The 17793-nt window shown below is 44.8% G+C and overlaps 1 protein-coding gene across 1 annotated transcript in view; it reads left to right on the top strand.

Annotated features, from left to right (window-relative positions):
- The window catches only part of DENND2B (DENN domain containing 2B), a 183859-nt gene that overhangs the window by 11923 nt on the left and 154143 nt on the right, over positions 1-17793 (top strand). The window lies entirely within an intron of this gene.

Below are 17793 nucleotides of genomic sequence, written 5' to 3' on the forward strand. Positions count from 1 at the left end.
CCGCACTGAGGAGGAGCTTGACTGGAGCGACGGTCGAGCATGCTCCTGATGCTCCATTAAGTCTATGGGACTGATGGAAACGGCCTGTACTGGGCCATTTTTTGTCAGTCCCCTAGACCTTGAATAGAGCAAAAGCGTGCATGCTCGACCGCCGCTCCATTTAAAGTTCTCCTCACTGCGGTCGAGTCGATCGGTAGGAGTCCCGGTCGTGGGGCCCACAGTGATCAGACTATTATCCCCCATACTGTGGATAGGTGATGATTGTCCATTCTGGTAGAACCCCTTTAAATCGTTACTATGCCAGTGGCTCTGCCATATGTTTGTGCCACTCTCGCTCTGAGGTTTCCAACATGTGACTCAAAGTTCCTCAACATGTAATATATGTGTAGGTATTAACAGTGAATTGTGGTTGTAGAGTACTTTGCTTTCCTTGGAGAGTGTAGAATCACATCTCGGGATGCTCAGGCAACCTTCCTTTTAATATTTAAAATGTGTTAAGGTGCTGATACACATAAGATAGACGCAAGATACTGTAATATTCAGACAATTGTTCGCCTGACAAATATTCATTAAGCCGACTTGTCTCTACACATTTCAAAACATTGGCTGTAATATTTGTAAAATGTGCCCATACATGTCCGATGACACAATAAGAATAACAGCCGATATATGGCCCAAAGTAAAGTAAGAAAACTGACGTCGATTTCCATTATTCGTCCAGGAAAGCAACGCCAGCTTAAAGGTACACCCCGCCTTTTACACCCCGGTTTTAATTTCAAGTGACGAACGTTCGCTACGGTGGAAATCGTCCACTTTTCCCGATTGTCCTCTATTGCACCTTACAGTCTTTTAATACTAAAGGCGTATTCCCATCTCCGACATTTAGGATACACAGGATATGCCATAAATGTTTGATAGGTGCGGGTTCCACCTCTGGGACCTGTACCTATCTGGAGAATGGTGGTTCCCCTTCCTGCTGCTTCTAATCGAAGGAAGAGTAGACAGGTGGCCACGTATGTGTGCTGGTTTCTTCATTCACTTCTGCGGGCGTTACGGAAACAGCTGGACAAGCGTAACTGAGCACTTCTCATTTAGAGCAAAGGTGCACAGCCTGCTGCCCCTGAAGCCGTTCTGTGCGGCCCCCATCGGCACTGAGTGGCTGGCACTGGTATGGGAGGCACTACTGGGGGCACTGTGTGGCTGGTACTACTGGGGGCACTGTGTGGCTGGTACTACTGGGGGCACTGTGTGGCTGGTACTGGGGACACTGTGTGGCTGGTACTACTGGGGGCACTGTGTGGCTGGTACTGGGGGCACTGTGTGGCTGGTACTACTGGGGGCACTGTGTGGCTGGTACTACTGGGGGCACTGTGTGGCTGGTACTGGGGGCACTGTGTGGCTGGTACTACTGGGGGCACTGTGTGGCTGGTACTACTGGGGGCACTGTGTGGCTGGTACTACTGGGGGCACTGTGTGGCTGGTACTACTGGGGGGGCACTGTGTGGCTGGTACTACTGGGGGCACTGTTTAGCTGGTACTACTGGGGGCACTGTGTGGCTGGTACTACTGGGGGCACTGTGTGGCTGGTACTACTGGGGGCTGTGTGGCTGGTACTACTGGGGGCACTGTGTGGCTGGTACTACTGGGGGCACTGTGTGGCTGGTACTACTGGGGGCTGTGTGGCTGGTACTACTGGGGGCTGTGTGGCTGGTACTACTGGGGGCACTGTGTGGCTGGTACTACTGGGGGCACTGTGTGGCTGGTACTACTGGGGGCACTGTGTGGCTGGTACTACTGGGGGCACTGTGTGGCTGGTACTACTGGGGGCACTGTGTGGCTGGTACTACTGGGGGCTGTGTGGCTGGTACTACTGGGGGCACTGTGCGGCTGGTACTACTGGGGGCACGGTGTGGCTGGTACTACTGGGGGCTGTGTGGCTGGTACTACTGGGGGCACGGTGTGGCTGGTACTACTGGGGGCACGGTGTGGCTGGTACTACTGGGTGCTGTGTGGCTGGTACTACTGGGGGCTGTGTGGCTGGTACTACTGGGGGCACTGTGTGGCTGGTACTACTGGGGGCACGGTGTGGCTGGTACTACTGGGGGGGCACTGTGTGGCTGGTACTACTGGGGGCACGGTGTGGCTGGTACTACTGGGGGGGCACTGTGTGGCTGGTACTGTTATAAATGGCTAATATGTTATGCCTAGCATAGGCCTGAGGGGTGGTGCATGACTTGTAATCTCTCTTTGGTGCCCTTTGAATCCCTCCTTGTCATTCACTGCCGCCTCAGGCCCTGCGCTAGGCATAATGCAGTGCGTCCGTTGTACCTAGTGATCCTTTAAAGGGCTATTCTAATATGAGATATTTATGGCATTTCCCCTGATCGGCACTCCAGAGAGGATGAGGTGGAGACGTGGCCACGCTTTCATGCTGTTTTCTCCAGTCTTGTAGTCTATGGGAGTTGCCAAACGCCCCTAAAAGTGGAACCCCATCTGCTATACTGTCGATATGCCATAAATGTCCCAGATGGGGGTACCTCTTCATGTTTTATTGTGACCCTTGGAAGCGGTACAATCTGACAATGAGGCCTTCAGACCAGAAAAGGTTGTGCACCCCTGACCTAAAGCATCAACTTTCTATGCCCATTACCACCCTAACATGCCATAGAGAGGTGCTCAGTTGTCCTAGATGAACACAGGAGTCATATTTTGTGACTTTTTAAACTCGTAATCGCAGTAGCCTGTGGGTATAGTCGCAGAATGATTGTAAACATGTAGTGATGGCAGCCATCTATTGCATGTATTTACAACTATTCCTGCTATTGATCCTGTGCTTGTGACACTCATGGCAGCCCATTATAGCGCTCTCCCGGATTGTCAGCAGGTTCTACACAAATCTGCATTGCTATAGTTTTGCACCCCCTTCTATGCATTGTTATACAGAGTTACTCGCTCCAGCCTGTGAGTCAGTATTCACTGAAGTTCTAGCATTCTATTCGTCTGGGATGTATAGAGCTATTTGTTTCTCCAAGCGGTGTTCTGCAATCTCAATGTTGTTGCGTTAAATACCACTTGGCATGTCGGTTATTGATATATTTCGTTATAATGGCCTGTTAATGAATATTGCCTTTCTGCAGGTAGGATGTGATTTACATCACTAATCCACCTCCACGCTTCAGTTTTAGGAAGTTGAGGTTTTTATGCCCTGCATCGTAATATTTTGGCAGGAAAAGACCCCTTTCCATTGTATCACTATCATTCCAGCACGGCAGCATTTTCTGTGTCACATTCCAAAATATTTCCTTATTCTAGAAATGAAAACCAGCTGCTGGGTCTGTGTCCTGCTTCAATATGCTGTGAGATAACACCGTAATCCCAATCTGCACTGATTAAAATAAACAACTTCACCTCATCCGCTTCCTTGTTTAACGCTCATCTAAAGCAACATAAACTATTTTGTTGGTAAACGTGTAGGTCTATATTGTGTCCACACCTGGGGGTACTAGAAAGGTGTACTACAACTTCAGCTCACCTGCGGATACACAGAGGTCAGTTTTAGGCTGGATTTACACGAGCATATGCGTTTTGCGCGTGCAAAAACTCGGCGTTTTGCGCGCGCAAAGGGCACTTAATCGCTCCGTGTGTCATCACCATATGATGCGTGGCTGCGTGATTTTCGCGCAGCCGCCATCATTATGACACTCTGTTTGTATGTTTGTAAAGAGAAAAGCACGTGGTGCTTTTCTGTTTTCAATCATAGTTTTGACTGCTGTTGCGTTAAAAACGCACGTCCCACGGAGGTGCCTCCGTGTGGCATGCGTGATTTTCACGCACCCTTTGACTTCAATGGGTGCGTGATGCGAGAACAACGCACAAATATAGAACATGTCGTGCGTTTCACGCAGCGGACATACGCTGCGTGAAAATCGCGGACTGTCTGCACGGGCCCATAGACTAACATCGGTCCGTGCGACGCGCATGAAAAGCACGCGCGTTGCACAAACATATTACACGTTTGTGTAAATCCGCCCTTAGGTCTATAGTATACTTGGAGATACACAAGGGCATTATTTAAAAAAAATAATCTTCGCACAGTACAAACAATGTAATAAGGCAATAATCCAATTACTTAAAAAGTTAATCACTGTGTACATACATTACATTACTTATCCTGTACTGATCCTGAGTTACATCCTGTATTATACTCCAGAGCTGCACTCACTATTCTGCTGGTGGAGTCACTGTGTACATACATTACATTACTTATCCTGTACTGATCCTGAGTTACATCCTGTATTATACTCCAGAGCTGCACTCACTATTCTGCTGGTGGAGTCACTGTGTACATACGTTACATTACTTATCCTGTACTGATCCTGAGTTACATCCTGTATTATACTCCAGAGCTGCACTCACTGTTCTGCTGGTGGAGTCACTGTGTACATACATTACATTTCTTATCCTGTACTGATTCTGAGTCACAGCCTGTATTATACTCCAGAGCTGCACTCACTATTCTGCTGGTGGAGTCACTGTGTACATACATTACATTACTTATCCTGTACTGATCCTGAGTTACATCCTGTATTATACTCCAGAGCTGCACTCACTATTCTGCTGGTGGAGTCACATTACATTACTTACCCTGTACTGATCCTGAGTTATATCCTGTATTATACTCCAGAGCTGCACTCACTATTCTGCTGGTGGAGTCACATTACATTACTTACCCTGTACTGATCCTGAGTTGCATCCTGTGTTATACTCCAGAGCTGCACTCACTATTCTGCTGGTGGAGTCACTGTGTACATACATGACATTACTTACACTGTACTGATCCTGAGTTATATCCTGTATTATACTCCAGAGCTGCACTCACTATTCTGCTGGTGGAGTCACTGTGTACATACATGACATTACTTACCCTGTACTGATCCTGAGTTACGTCCTATATTATACCCCAGAGCTGCACTCACTATTCTGCTGGTGGAGTCACTGTGTGCATAGATTACATTACTTATCCTGTACTGTTCCTGAGTTACATCCTGTATTATACTCCAGAGCTGCACTCACTATTCTGCTGGTGGAGTCACTATGTACATACATTACATTACTTATCCTGTACTGATCCTGTGTTACATCCTGTATCATACTCCAGAGCTGCACTCACTATTCTGCTGGTGGAGTCACTGTGTACATACTTTACTTTACATTACTTATCCTGTACTGATCCTGAGTTATATCCTGTATTATACTCCAGAGCTGCACTCACTATTCTGCTGGTGGAGTCACTGAGTACATACATCACATTACTTATCCTGTACTTATCCTGAGTTACATCCTGTATTATACTCCAGAGCTGCACTCACTATTCTGCTGGTGGAGTCACATTACATTACTTACCCTGTACTGATCCTGAGTTATATCCTGTATTATACTCCAGAGCTGCACTCACTATTCTGCTGGTGGAGTCACATTACATTACTTACCCTGTACTGATCCTGAGTTGCATCCTGTGTTATACTCCAGAGCTGCACTCACTATTCTGCTGGTGGAGTCACTGTGTACATACATGACATTACTTACACTGTACTGATCCTGAGTTATATCCTGTATTATACTCCAGAGCTGCACTCACTATTCTGCTGGTGGAGTCACTGTGTACATACATGACATTACTTACCCTGTACTGATCCTGAGTTACGTCCTATATTATACCCCAGAGCTGCACTCACTATTCTGCTGGTGGAGTCACTGTGTGCATAGATTACATTACTTATCCTGTACTGTTCCTGAGTTACATCCTGTATTATACTCCAGAGCTGCACTCACTATTCTGCTGGTGGAGTCACTATGTACATACATTACATTACTTATCCTGTACTGATCCTGTGTTACATCCTGTATCATACTCCAGAGCTGCACTCACTATTCTGCTGGTGGAGTCACTGTGTACATACTTTACTTTACATTACTTATCCTGTACTGATCCTGAGTTATATCCTGTATTATACTCCAGAGCTGCACTCACTATTCTGCTGGTGGAGTCACTGAGTACATACATCACATTACTTATCCTGTACTTATCCTGAGTTACATCCTGTATTATACTCCAGAGCTTCACTCACTATTCTGCTGGTGGAGTCACATTACATTACTTACCCTGTACTGATCCTGAGTTGCATCCTGTGTTATACTCCAGAGCTACACTCACTATTCTGCTGGTGGAGTCACTGTGTACATACATGACATTACTTACACTGTACTGATCCTCAGTTACATCCTGTATTATACTCCAGAGCTGCACTCACTATTCTGCTGGTGGAGTCACATTACATTACTTACCCTGTACTGATCCTGAATTATATGCTGTATTATACTCCAGAGCTGCACTCACTATTCTGCTGGTGGAGTCACATTACATTACTTACCCTGTACTGATCCTGAGTTGCATCCTGTGTTATACTCCAGAGCTGCACTCACTATTCTGCTGGTGGAGTCACTGTGTATATACATGACATTACTTATCCTGTACTGATCCTGAGTTACTTCCTGTATTATACTCTAGAGCTGCACTCACTATTCTGCTGGTGGAGTCACTGTGTAAATACATTACATTACTTATCCTGTACTGATCCTGAGTTACACCCTGTATTATACTCCAGAGCTGCACTCACTATTCTGCTGGTGGAGTCACATTACATTACTTACCCTGTACTGATCCTGAGTTGCATCCTGTGTTATACTCCAGAGCTGCACTCACTATTCTGCTGGTGGAGTCACTGTGTACATACATGACATTACTTACACTGTACTGATCCTGAGTTACATCCTGTATTATACTCCAGAGCTGCACTCACTATTCTGCTGGTGGAGTCACTGTGTACATACATGACATTACTTACCCTGTACTGATCCTGAGTTACGTCCTATATTATACCCCAGAGCTGCACTCACTATTCTGCTGGTGGAGTCACTGTGTACATACATGACATTACTTACACTGTACTGATCCTGAGTTACATCCTGTATTATACTCCAGAGCTGCACTCACTATTCTGCTGGTGGAGTCACATTACATTACTTACCCTGTACTGATCCTGAGTTACATCCTGTATTATACTCCAGAGCTGCACTCACTATTCTGCTGGTGGAGTTACTGTGTACATACATGACCTTACTTGTCCTGTTCTGATCGAGAGTAAGGGTATGTTCACACGACCAAGTTTCAGACGTAATTCGGGTGTTTTACTCCCCGAATTACGTCTGAAAAAACGGCTCCATTATGCTGACAAACATCTGCCCATTTCTTTCAATGGGCTTTACGATGCACTGTGCCGACGACCTGCCATTTTACGCGTCGCTGTCAAGAGTACAGGACACTTCTTGGGATGTAATTGGAGCCGTTTTTCATTGACTCCAATGAAGAACAGCTCCAAATTACGTCCGAAAAAGATGCCGCGAAAAACGCGAGTACATGCAATTACGTCTGAAATTCAGGAGCTGTTTTCTCCTGAAAACAGCTCCGTAATATCAGGCGTAATTGCCGTTATCGTGTGCACATACCCTAACAGTATTTATTATACAGTACTTCAGAGCTGAGATCACCCAGCATACCCTTCTTGTTCAGTGTCTGCACATTGCTTGCTCTGATAATTTGCATTCTGGGCAGTGTACAGTGTCTGCCTATGGACTTGCTGACTATTAATAATAATTAGTAGAATTGAGATTGCGCCTCAGGAATATAATAAACGTTTTCTCCAGATCAGTACAAGATAAGTAATATATTTACAAACGCACTCGTTTATGTAAAATTTCTTTAGAGCTTTTATTTATTTTTTATACAATGTGTTTTATGTGTTTTTTCCTCTGTATTTGTTACATATTTTGGTAAAGGATAACTTTTTCTTTGCTGTTTGTGAAATGTTGCTGAAATCCGGATGTAAAAATCGGATTAAATATACACATGTAAAAAATGCAAAAACAGAACATGCATTGTTAAAATGAACCCATTTACTTCTATGGGCAAACAATGGTACCAATCTGGATCTGTTGGAACGTGCTGTGTAATGGAAAAAATCAATGCGCATAGAAAAACACTTAAAATGTGGATAAAACCATGTGAAGGTATTGGTGCAATTTTTTCCCAATGAAAATGAAAAAAAAGCGGAATTACCACGAATCTGATATATGGAAGTGTGAATATTAATCTGACATCAATCGAACCTTAGAGGTGCCGGATTTTCAAATATTCCAGATTATCGGACGGTCATAGAAAAGTCTATAAAATTTGAGAACTTTCAGGAAGATCATAAGCAAAAGATAAAATGTTACCACAAAATCTGCTGCGGTCACTGTTACCTTTTAGGTTTTTATTGGTCTCTTAGGGTATGTTCACACGGCCTATTTACGGACGTAAATCGGGCGTTTTTGCCCCGAATTACGTCTGAAAATAGCGCCTCAATAGCGCTGACAAACATCTGCCCATTGAAAGCAATGGGCAGACGTTTGTCTGTTCACACGAGGCGTATATTTACGCGCCGCTGTCAAATGACGGCGCGTAAATAGACGCCCGCGTAGAAGAAGTGACCTGTCACTTCTTTGGCCGTAATTGGAGCCGTTATTCATTGACTCCAATGAATAGCAGCGCTAATTACGGCCGTAATTGACGCGGCGTTCAAGCGCCTGCACATGCCGGTACGGCTGAAATTACGGGGATGTTTTCAGGCTGAAACATCCCCGTAATTTCAGCCGTTACGGACCCCCGCCGTGTGAACATACCCTTAGGGTATGTTCACACAGCTTGTTTTCGGACGTTTTTCGGGCCGTAAACCGACAAAAAACGGACAAAAAATCGGAAGCAGAACCCCTCCAAACATCTACCCATTGATTTCAATGGGAAAAACGGAGTTAGGTTCCGACGGGCGTTTTTTTACACGGCCGTTTTTAAAAACAGCCACGTAAAAACCTCCTACGAAAAAGTGCATGTCACCGTTTTTCATTGACTCTATAGAAAAATAGCTCCAAAAACGGCCGTAAAAAACGCCGCCAAAAACGTGAGTTGCTAAAAAAAACACTGAAAATCAGGAGCGGTTTTCCCTTGTAACACAGCTCCGTATTTTCGGACGTTTTTTGCTAAGCGTGGGAGCATTCCCTTATAAGCCACCGTGTGTTTGCCTTTGTGACATTAGATTGTAAGCTCTGCTGGATTCACCAATGATATCCTGCAATGTCGGGGAATATAGATGCAGCATTACTAACTGATCCCCTCACATCTAAGCTTTATATAATCGTGTCCTACTACAATTCCAGGCATCGCTGCCCTCCCCTCTATAGAAGACTCTGTTCATCCTGAGCCTCCTGGTCATAAATAAAATAACACAACTGCAGTGAAGACTGACACACAGACATCAGGGAGAGAGCCGAGGATAAATATGACCTCGTTTAATGATGTATTCAGGATCTCTGGAAAGCTGGGTGACCAGGGCTTCGGGCAGTGTAATGGCGGTTCCGATTGTTGTCACTCTGCATCGGTTACTCATGTAGGAGACCAAGATTTGTCAGACATACAGAAAGGCGTCTATTTTTATTTATTTCACATTTTGGGTTAATCTCGCCCCCAGACCCATTCTTCATCCCTGTGCATTATAAACTCCATGTGATCCTCTTGAGTGTCTGTCTCTGAGCAGAGTCCTCTGTATTGGGGAGCGCTGCTGTGGAGCACACTTGCCCTGTGGCTCTCATTTGGCACATTTGGAGCGCTCCGGAGTGGCAATCCTCCCAGACCGTTCCCCCTCCTTCACTCCTTTCCTGGCGGTTTGGGTTTAGTGTTTCACATTCATCTCCCAGTGACGAGTCGTCCCCACTTCCTGTCTTTGCAAAAAATTTTCCCCAGTTTCCACAAAAATTAGTTTCAGGCTCAGAGATCAGAGCTGGAAGGAAGATCCTGAGCAGTTCTGCGGCTTCGGGGCACGAGCTCAGGAGGGAAACCGGTATGTAGGAAACTTACTCAGTGCTTTGTGATCCTGCAGATCTCTCTGACCTCTAATGATCCTGCAATAAGACTCTGGGAAGAGGCGTCCAAAGGATCGTGGTACCTATTCATCCCCGATTCTACAGGTGTAGATGAGCTGAGTCTGTCATATGTAACACAATTGAGCTTGACGGATGTAGTAGTTCTGAGGCTGTCAGTTGTATCAAGGCTGAGTATGTGAAATGTAGTAGAGCTGGGTTTGTCAGATGTAGTAGAGCTTAATTTGCCAGATGTAGCAGAGCTTAATTTGCCAGATGTAGCAAAGCTGAGTTTGTCAGATGCTTTAGAACCAAAGTGATCAAATAGAACCAAGTGTCAGATGTAGCATAAATCTATTCATCAATTACAGCAGAGCTGATGTTTGTTTAGTCTAGTAGAGCTGAGTTTGTCAGGTGCAGAACAAGTTAATTTTGTCATGCAGCAGTAACGAGTTTGTTTGATGCAGCAGAACTGAGTATGTAATTTGTTGATATCGTGTAATATGTGGTCTTATATAGGACTACAGCTAAACCTACTACATCAACCTATCTCATCAACTTGTATCATGATGAGCAAACAATGCAGACCCAAACAGTTAAATGTGAAATTCAGCTCTGCTACATCTATATGAGACATAAGTCACAGGTTTCGGGGGCCTGTGTGAGTTTACTATGTTGGTCATCAAAAACTATAGGGAGGTTTTTGGGCTTTTTCATCCCTATTAAATATGCGTGAAACTTGCACGTTTGGCTGTGAGCTGTCGCTTGTGGTTGCTGCCTCGTCTGATCGCTGTGTACGCCGTGTCCCAAATATCATCTGTCCCTTCAGTCCAAGGTTTAGAGATTTGTCCAATTGATTTTACTATTCCATCTTTCTGTCTTATTTCTCATTCCAAAATCCTGGTTTATTACAGACTCGTGTGTTGCCATAAAGCGCTGCTAGGCGAAATTTCCTCCGTAATGGAGCACGCCATGATTTCTCTCAAGGACTCCATCTGCCTCTATATATACAGTTTAGGCCTATAGCAGGCTACGGGTGCTGTATTACAGATCCGTACAACAGAACAGGACTGTCATTTACATACAGTGTCTCAGCAGTCAGTATCACACATGATAGGATTAGATACAGTGTCTCAGCAGTCAGTATCACACATGATAGGATTAGATACAGTGTCTCAGCAGTCAGTATCACACATGATAGGATTAGATACAGTGTCTCAGCAGTCAGTATCACACATGATAGGATTAGATACAGTGTCTCAGCAGTCAGTATCACACATGATAGGATTAGATACAGTGTCTCAGCAGTCAGTATCACACATGATAGGATTAGATACAGTGTCTCAGCAGTCAGTATCACACATGATAGGATTAGATACAGTGTCTCGGCAGTCAGTATCACACATGATAGGATTAGATACAGTGTCTCAGCAGACAGTATCACACATGATAGGATTAGATACAGTGTCTCAGCAGTCAGTATCACACATGATAGGATTAGATACACAGCTCAGCAGACAGTATCACACATGATAGGATTAGATACAGGTGCTCAGCAGACATATCACGTGATAGGATTAGATACAGCGGCTCAGCAGACAGTATCAGACATGATAGGATTAGATACTGTGGCTCAGGAGACCGTATCACACATGATAGGATTAGATACAGCGGCTAAATAGACAATATCACACATAAGTTTAGATACACTGGCTCACAGACAGTATCATAGGCTTAGACACACTGGCTCAGCAGACCGCATCACAGGCTTAGATACACTGGCTCAGCAGACCGCATCACAGGCTTAGATACACTGGCTCAGCAGACCGTATCATAGGCTTAGATACACTGGCTCAGCAGACCGTATCATAGGCTTAGATACACTGGCTCAGCAGAGAGTATAATAGGCTTAGATACACTGGCTCAGCAGACAGTATCATAGGCTTAGATACACTGGCTCCGCAGACCATATCACACATGATCGGTTGTGTTCACATCTACGTTAGAAACCGCGGTTGCAGATTCTATAAAAGAAGCTGAACAAAATAGCGCGTTTATATTACATTATTTGTTCCAGTAAAATAAGGGATCGGTTGAGCGCCATTGGTGTCCGTCAAGTGACGAATTTGGGGAAACTGAAATACGAGCACAGGTGTGAACGATGCTAAGAGGTCCATCCATTGTAGTGCGTTCAAAACCACATTGAAAAGCCATATCCGAAAACTGCATGTGATTTGGTGCATTTTTTTATGCGGTTGTGGTAAAAAAAATGCAGCCACATTGGAATCCGCTCCGTCGGTGAAAACACATGCAGTTTTTAATGCGGGTTTTTAACCTCAACCACAACGTTGAGTGGACCCGAAGATCCACTCAGCCGCGCACTGTCCCTGAATACAACTGAAATCTTAAATAACTTGAAGGCCAGGCATTTGTGACGTTTCTCTCGGAGCAGGACGTCTTGCATAATGTTTGTTGATTTGCTTTGGGGACTCTGTGACGTCTCACATGGTAACATAAGAGCAGTGAATGTGTGTACGATGTCTAGAAGAATGGATGTATATTCAGAATCCCATTCTCGGCTGCTGGGACCCCCAACTGGAATGAGACCCCCAACTGGGCTCCATTCCTGATTTTGTCAGGACAATACAATAGAGGACACAGATCTGAAGTGCATCCCTGTAAATGAGCGCATGTGATGATGTAGAATGAGAAGCTGCACTTGTTTCGGCAGATTGCATTGATGTGTATGGGGTTAAGTCTGCGTTCGCACATCACGGTCAATCTGTGTTTTTTTGCTGTCATTTTTGAAAGATTGATTTTCCAATAGTCACTCCATGTGCCGCCATATATCAGAGTTTAATTACTGGGAACATGAGAGATAGGGTATGTGCACACGTAGTGTTTTCAGGTGTATTTCTGGGTATTTACGCCTCGAAAAATGCCTGGAAAAAAAGAACGCCTACAAACATCTGCCAATTGATTTCAATGGGAAATATGGCGTTCTGCTCCGACGGGGCGTTTTTTTATGCCTCATTTTCGAAAAACGGTGTGTAAAAAGATGCCTGCGAACAAGAAGCGCTTGTCACTTTTCATTGACTCTATAGAAAAACAGCTCCAAAAATGGCCATAAAAAACGCGAGTTGATTAAAAAATGTCTGAAAATCAGGAGCGGTTTTTCCCTTGAATACAGCTCCGTTTTTTCAGACGTTTTTGAGTTTGCGTCTGCACAGCCTGACTGTGCCAGAATTATGGTTGCCGCTAAGCCGGTACACACTGAGAGGCCGGTAAAAGTAAAAAAAAAAAATGTTCACACGAGGGGATGCACCGCCTGCAAACAATAATGTTTAGGTCGTCATAAAAGATTCGCTCAAAGACAAACAAGTGATTTCTCGCTGATCGTGTAATCGCTAAACATGTTACACCGGCCGATCATTGCAAAATTGTAGTCGATATTATGACATTTGACATGACAATCGCCCCGTGTAGAACGCCCCAAAGGGTTTATTTTATTAAATCATGTAAAGAAATGTATTCAGTAACCCCAGAATCCCCAATTATTCCTCTGATGACCGACGCCGTGTCCACCTCTAATAGCTGCCATTTGTCCCAAAACTTTTCACATACCCTGAGTGGCATATAATGGGGTACATACTGCCCTGCCGGAGATATTGTCACTGTATTGCTATGTACCAGGCAGCTCAGGATGAACAGCACTGAAGGTCTCCCACAATGACGGGAGCGCTGCCGTCCATGGAGATGAATTCACGAGGGCATAAAGAGCGCGTGGTCAGTGGGGCAGATTTACTGTTGTGGCTGCGGCTTTGTTGTTGTATTTTGCATCCAAATGTGGCACGTTCTTGGTGCATATTCATTACAAGAAGGCGCCAAAAATAACAGATGTTTGCGCCAGAACAGGAAAAAGGGCGTGGATTAAACTGTGCCAACGTGCGACAAAAACTGTCCTAAACTAGGAGGTGGTATAAGACAGAACATGTCTAGCAGGATGCGCCACATTTATCATACAGCGTGCGACACTGGGATATATTTGGCGCATCTTCTGACCTCCGGGTGTAAGATTACACTGTGTAAATATTATACAATGTCAGTAAATCTGCTCCAATGTGTCAGTAAGTGAATGTGTTTACAAAGTAGCAATTTCTAGTCGTTGCTAAAGAGAATCTGTCAGATAATAATTGAATATCATATGGAAAATCTCAGCAACGATGGCGTCTCCCCTCACCTGCGGCGTCCGCTACATAATATAATAGTGGGGATTTAGTGGGTTCATCCCCCATTTGCTGATCACGCGGCTCCTCTCAGTTCTGTCTGTTGGTCAAAACGTGGTCCACATTATATGCAATTTTGTGCACTGATTTTCGGAGCTGAAAATGTTAATACCTCATAGATTCATTACAGAGCTGCAGATGCCCCTTTAATTTCCAACCTGTTCCATATCTTTGCCTGGCGCAGCTGACATGACGTATCCTCATCTTACCATCCGTATATAATAACGGCATCAGTGACGCATACGGGAGACAGAGGACACAGAGGAGACTTTTAGGGTTCACACACTAAATTAAAAACGGCTGGGAAATACGGAGCTTTTCAAGGGAAAACAGACCCTGATTTTCAGCCGTTTTTAACGCATCAAACGTTTTTTGATGCGTTTTTTGGAGCTATTTTTCCATTGACCAAATGGAAAACGGCTGCAAAAAAAGTCTCAAGTGGTGACATGCACTTCTTTTTTCAGGGCGAGTTTTTTTACGCGTCGTCTTTTCAAACGGCCACGTAAAAAAAACGCCCCGTCTGAACGTAACACCGGTTTTCCCTTTGAAATCAATGGGCAGATGTTTGTAGGTGTTCATTTTTAGCCGTTTTTCGGGGCATTTCCGGCCGTGTGAACATCCCCAGGGCTCAGGCAGGATTGACTTGTGGCTCAGGATCCCCTTTCTGACATTGCAGGTTTTGCATCTACTACCCGGGTTATATACTGATTTACCAGTCGGCCGGTTACATGTTCCTGTAGTCTTGCACATTTCTTGCTCAGAGCAGGGGTTGCCACTTTTTAGTGGGAGGTGCAGGCTCCCCCAGCAGCACAGAGTATTTCAGGATAATTGTGTGCTGATCTCGTTGGAGGTCACAGACTAAGTTACATAGTAGAAGGAGCAGGGTCCCCAGCAGCACAAAGTATTTAAGTAGAGGAGTGTGGGGTGTTAGTGACCCGTCCACTCGTGATGATGTTACATAGGACTCTGTGCGGAGGGGAGATGAGGTAAAGAAGACGTTTATGACGCCTCCATCTTCATGAATCAGTATTTATGTGGTCGCGGTGACATTACGCACTCCTCTATATGTAATAAAGTTCTTGCTCCACACGGTTACTGGAATTATTGTGAAAATATGGGTGGGGGATGGGAGGCCTGCTGTTCCGCTGGATGATTGCACGGCACATTTTGTACTGTTTGTGTCCATCTCCTGTGTTATTTGTGTTACTACATGTGTGATGGAAACTCTCGGGATCTGCCTTATGTTCTGTGTCTGTTCACATTTGTTGCGTAACGACCTCTTCTCCATCTTTAATGGGTCTCCAAACAGCAGGGCCAGGGTGTAAAGTAATCAGCGCTACATACCGGGGTGCAGAGCTCTCTGGTCCCCATCACAGGAGCTGCGCGAGTCCCCACTGACCGCTCTGTAAACATGTAAACTCTTCCCACATCTGCGAAGACGCTGCAGTCCTAACATTAACACCCGGCTGCTTGGAAGATTTTTGTGGCTGTGAAGAGACAGGACAAGTCTGACTTGGAGGAAGATGACGGAGTCTGTGGTGTAGACCTGTGCAGTGATGAGCTCTAATAGCTTTCTGTACGGTACAACAAGGACCACGTCTGAGCTCCGCAACCAAGTACTGCTCAGTCCAAAAACATACAGGATTTAGGCTGAGATCCCCACTAGGGACCGTGACTGATGATCACTTCTGTTCAGCGCTCCGGGATGTGTTGGTGCGATTTAATCAGCAGTAATAAATTATTGTCATACCCACTATTGTTACCTCCAGGTAAAGTAAACCATCAGTTCTCTACTGGATACATACTGTGCACATACAGTATACACGCACATCTATAGTGAGCAGCGCGGTAATGTGGAGGTGCTGCTCTTTTCCCCTTTAAAAATTATTCAGATGTGCAAATAATATCCACAGCAAAAAGCCACTGGGACACGGACACAGACACAGACACAGACACAGACACACACACACACACACAGACACACACACACAGACACACACACCTGTGTGACGGGCTGTAGTAATGTGCTAGTCATGGTGACGTCCTATATCTCTATATACTACTCCTATTATTATATATATATATACACACACACTGCTGTGTGAGGGGTTGTCTGATGTAGTGCTGGTCATTGTGACGTCCTATATCTCTATATAATGCTCTATTATACACGTGTGTGTGTATATATATACACTACCGTTCAAAAGTTTAGGGTCACTTAGAAATGTCCTTATTTTTGTAAGAAAAGCCCAGTTTTTCTCAATGAAGATAACATGAAATGAATCAGAAATCCACTCTATACATTGTTAATGTGGTAAATGACTATTCTAGCTGCAAACGTCTGGTTTTTAATGCAATATCTACATAGGTGTATAGAGGCCCATTTCCAGCAACCATCACTCCAGTGTTCTAATGGTACATTGTGTTTGATAACTGTGTTAGAAGGCTAATGGATGATTAGAAAACACTTGAAAACCCTTGTGCAATTATGTTAGCACCGCTGTAAACAGTTTTGCTGTTTAGAGGAGCTATAAAACTGACCTTCCTTTGAGCTAGTTGAGAATCTGGAGCATTACATTTGTGGGTTCGATTAAACTCTCCAAATGGCTAGAAAAAGAGAGCTTTCATGTGAAACTCGACAGTCTTTTCTTGTTCTTAGAAATGAAGGCTATTCCATGCGAGAAATTGCCAAGAAACTGAAGATTCCCTACAACGGTGTGTACTACTCCCTTCAGAGGACAGCACAAACAGGCTGTAACCAGAGTAGAAAGAGAAGTGGGAGGCCCCGCTGCACAACTGAGCAACAAGACAAGTACATTAGAGTCTCTAGTGTGAGAAATAGACGCCTCACAGGTCCTCAACTGGCAGCTTCATTAAATAGTACCCGCAAAACGCCAGTGTCAACGTCTACAGTGAAGAGGCGACTCCGGGGTGCTGGCCTTCAGGGCAGAGGGGCAAAGAAAAAGCCATATCTGAGACTGGCTAATAAAAGGAAAAGATTAATATGGGCAAAAGCTCAGACATTGGACAGAGGAAGATTGGAAAGAAGTGTTATGGACGGACGAATGGAAGTTTGAGGTGTTTGGATCACACAGAAGAACATTTGTGAGACGCAGAACAACTGAAAAGATGCTGGAAGAGTGCCGGACGCCATCTGTCAAGCATGGTGGAGGTCATGTGATGGTCTGGGGTAAAGTGGGAGATTTGTACAAGATAAAAGGGATTGTGAATAAGGAAGGCTATCACTCCGCAACGCCATACCATACCCTGTGGACAGCGCTTGATTGGAGCCAATTTCATCCTACAACAGGACAAGGACCCAAAGCACCTCCAAATGATGCAGGAACTATTTAGGGAAGAAGCAGGCAGCTGGTATTCTATCTGTAATGGAGTGGCCGGCGCAGTCACCAGATCTCAACCCCATAGAGCTGTTGTGGGAGGAGCTTGACCGTATGGTACGCAAGAAGTGCCCATCAAGCCAATCCAACTGGTGGGA

Source organism: Rhinoderma darwinii, chromosome 9 (genome assembly GCF_050947455.1).
Source record: "Rhinoderma darwinii isolate aRhiDar2 chromosome 9, aRhiDar2.hap1, whole genome shotgun sequence".
In the NCBI taxonomy this organism is placed as follows: Eukaryota; Metazoa; Chordata; class Amphibia; order Anura; family Rhinodermatidae; genus Rhinoderma; species Rhinoderma darwinii.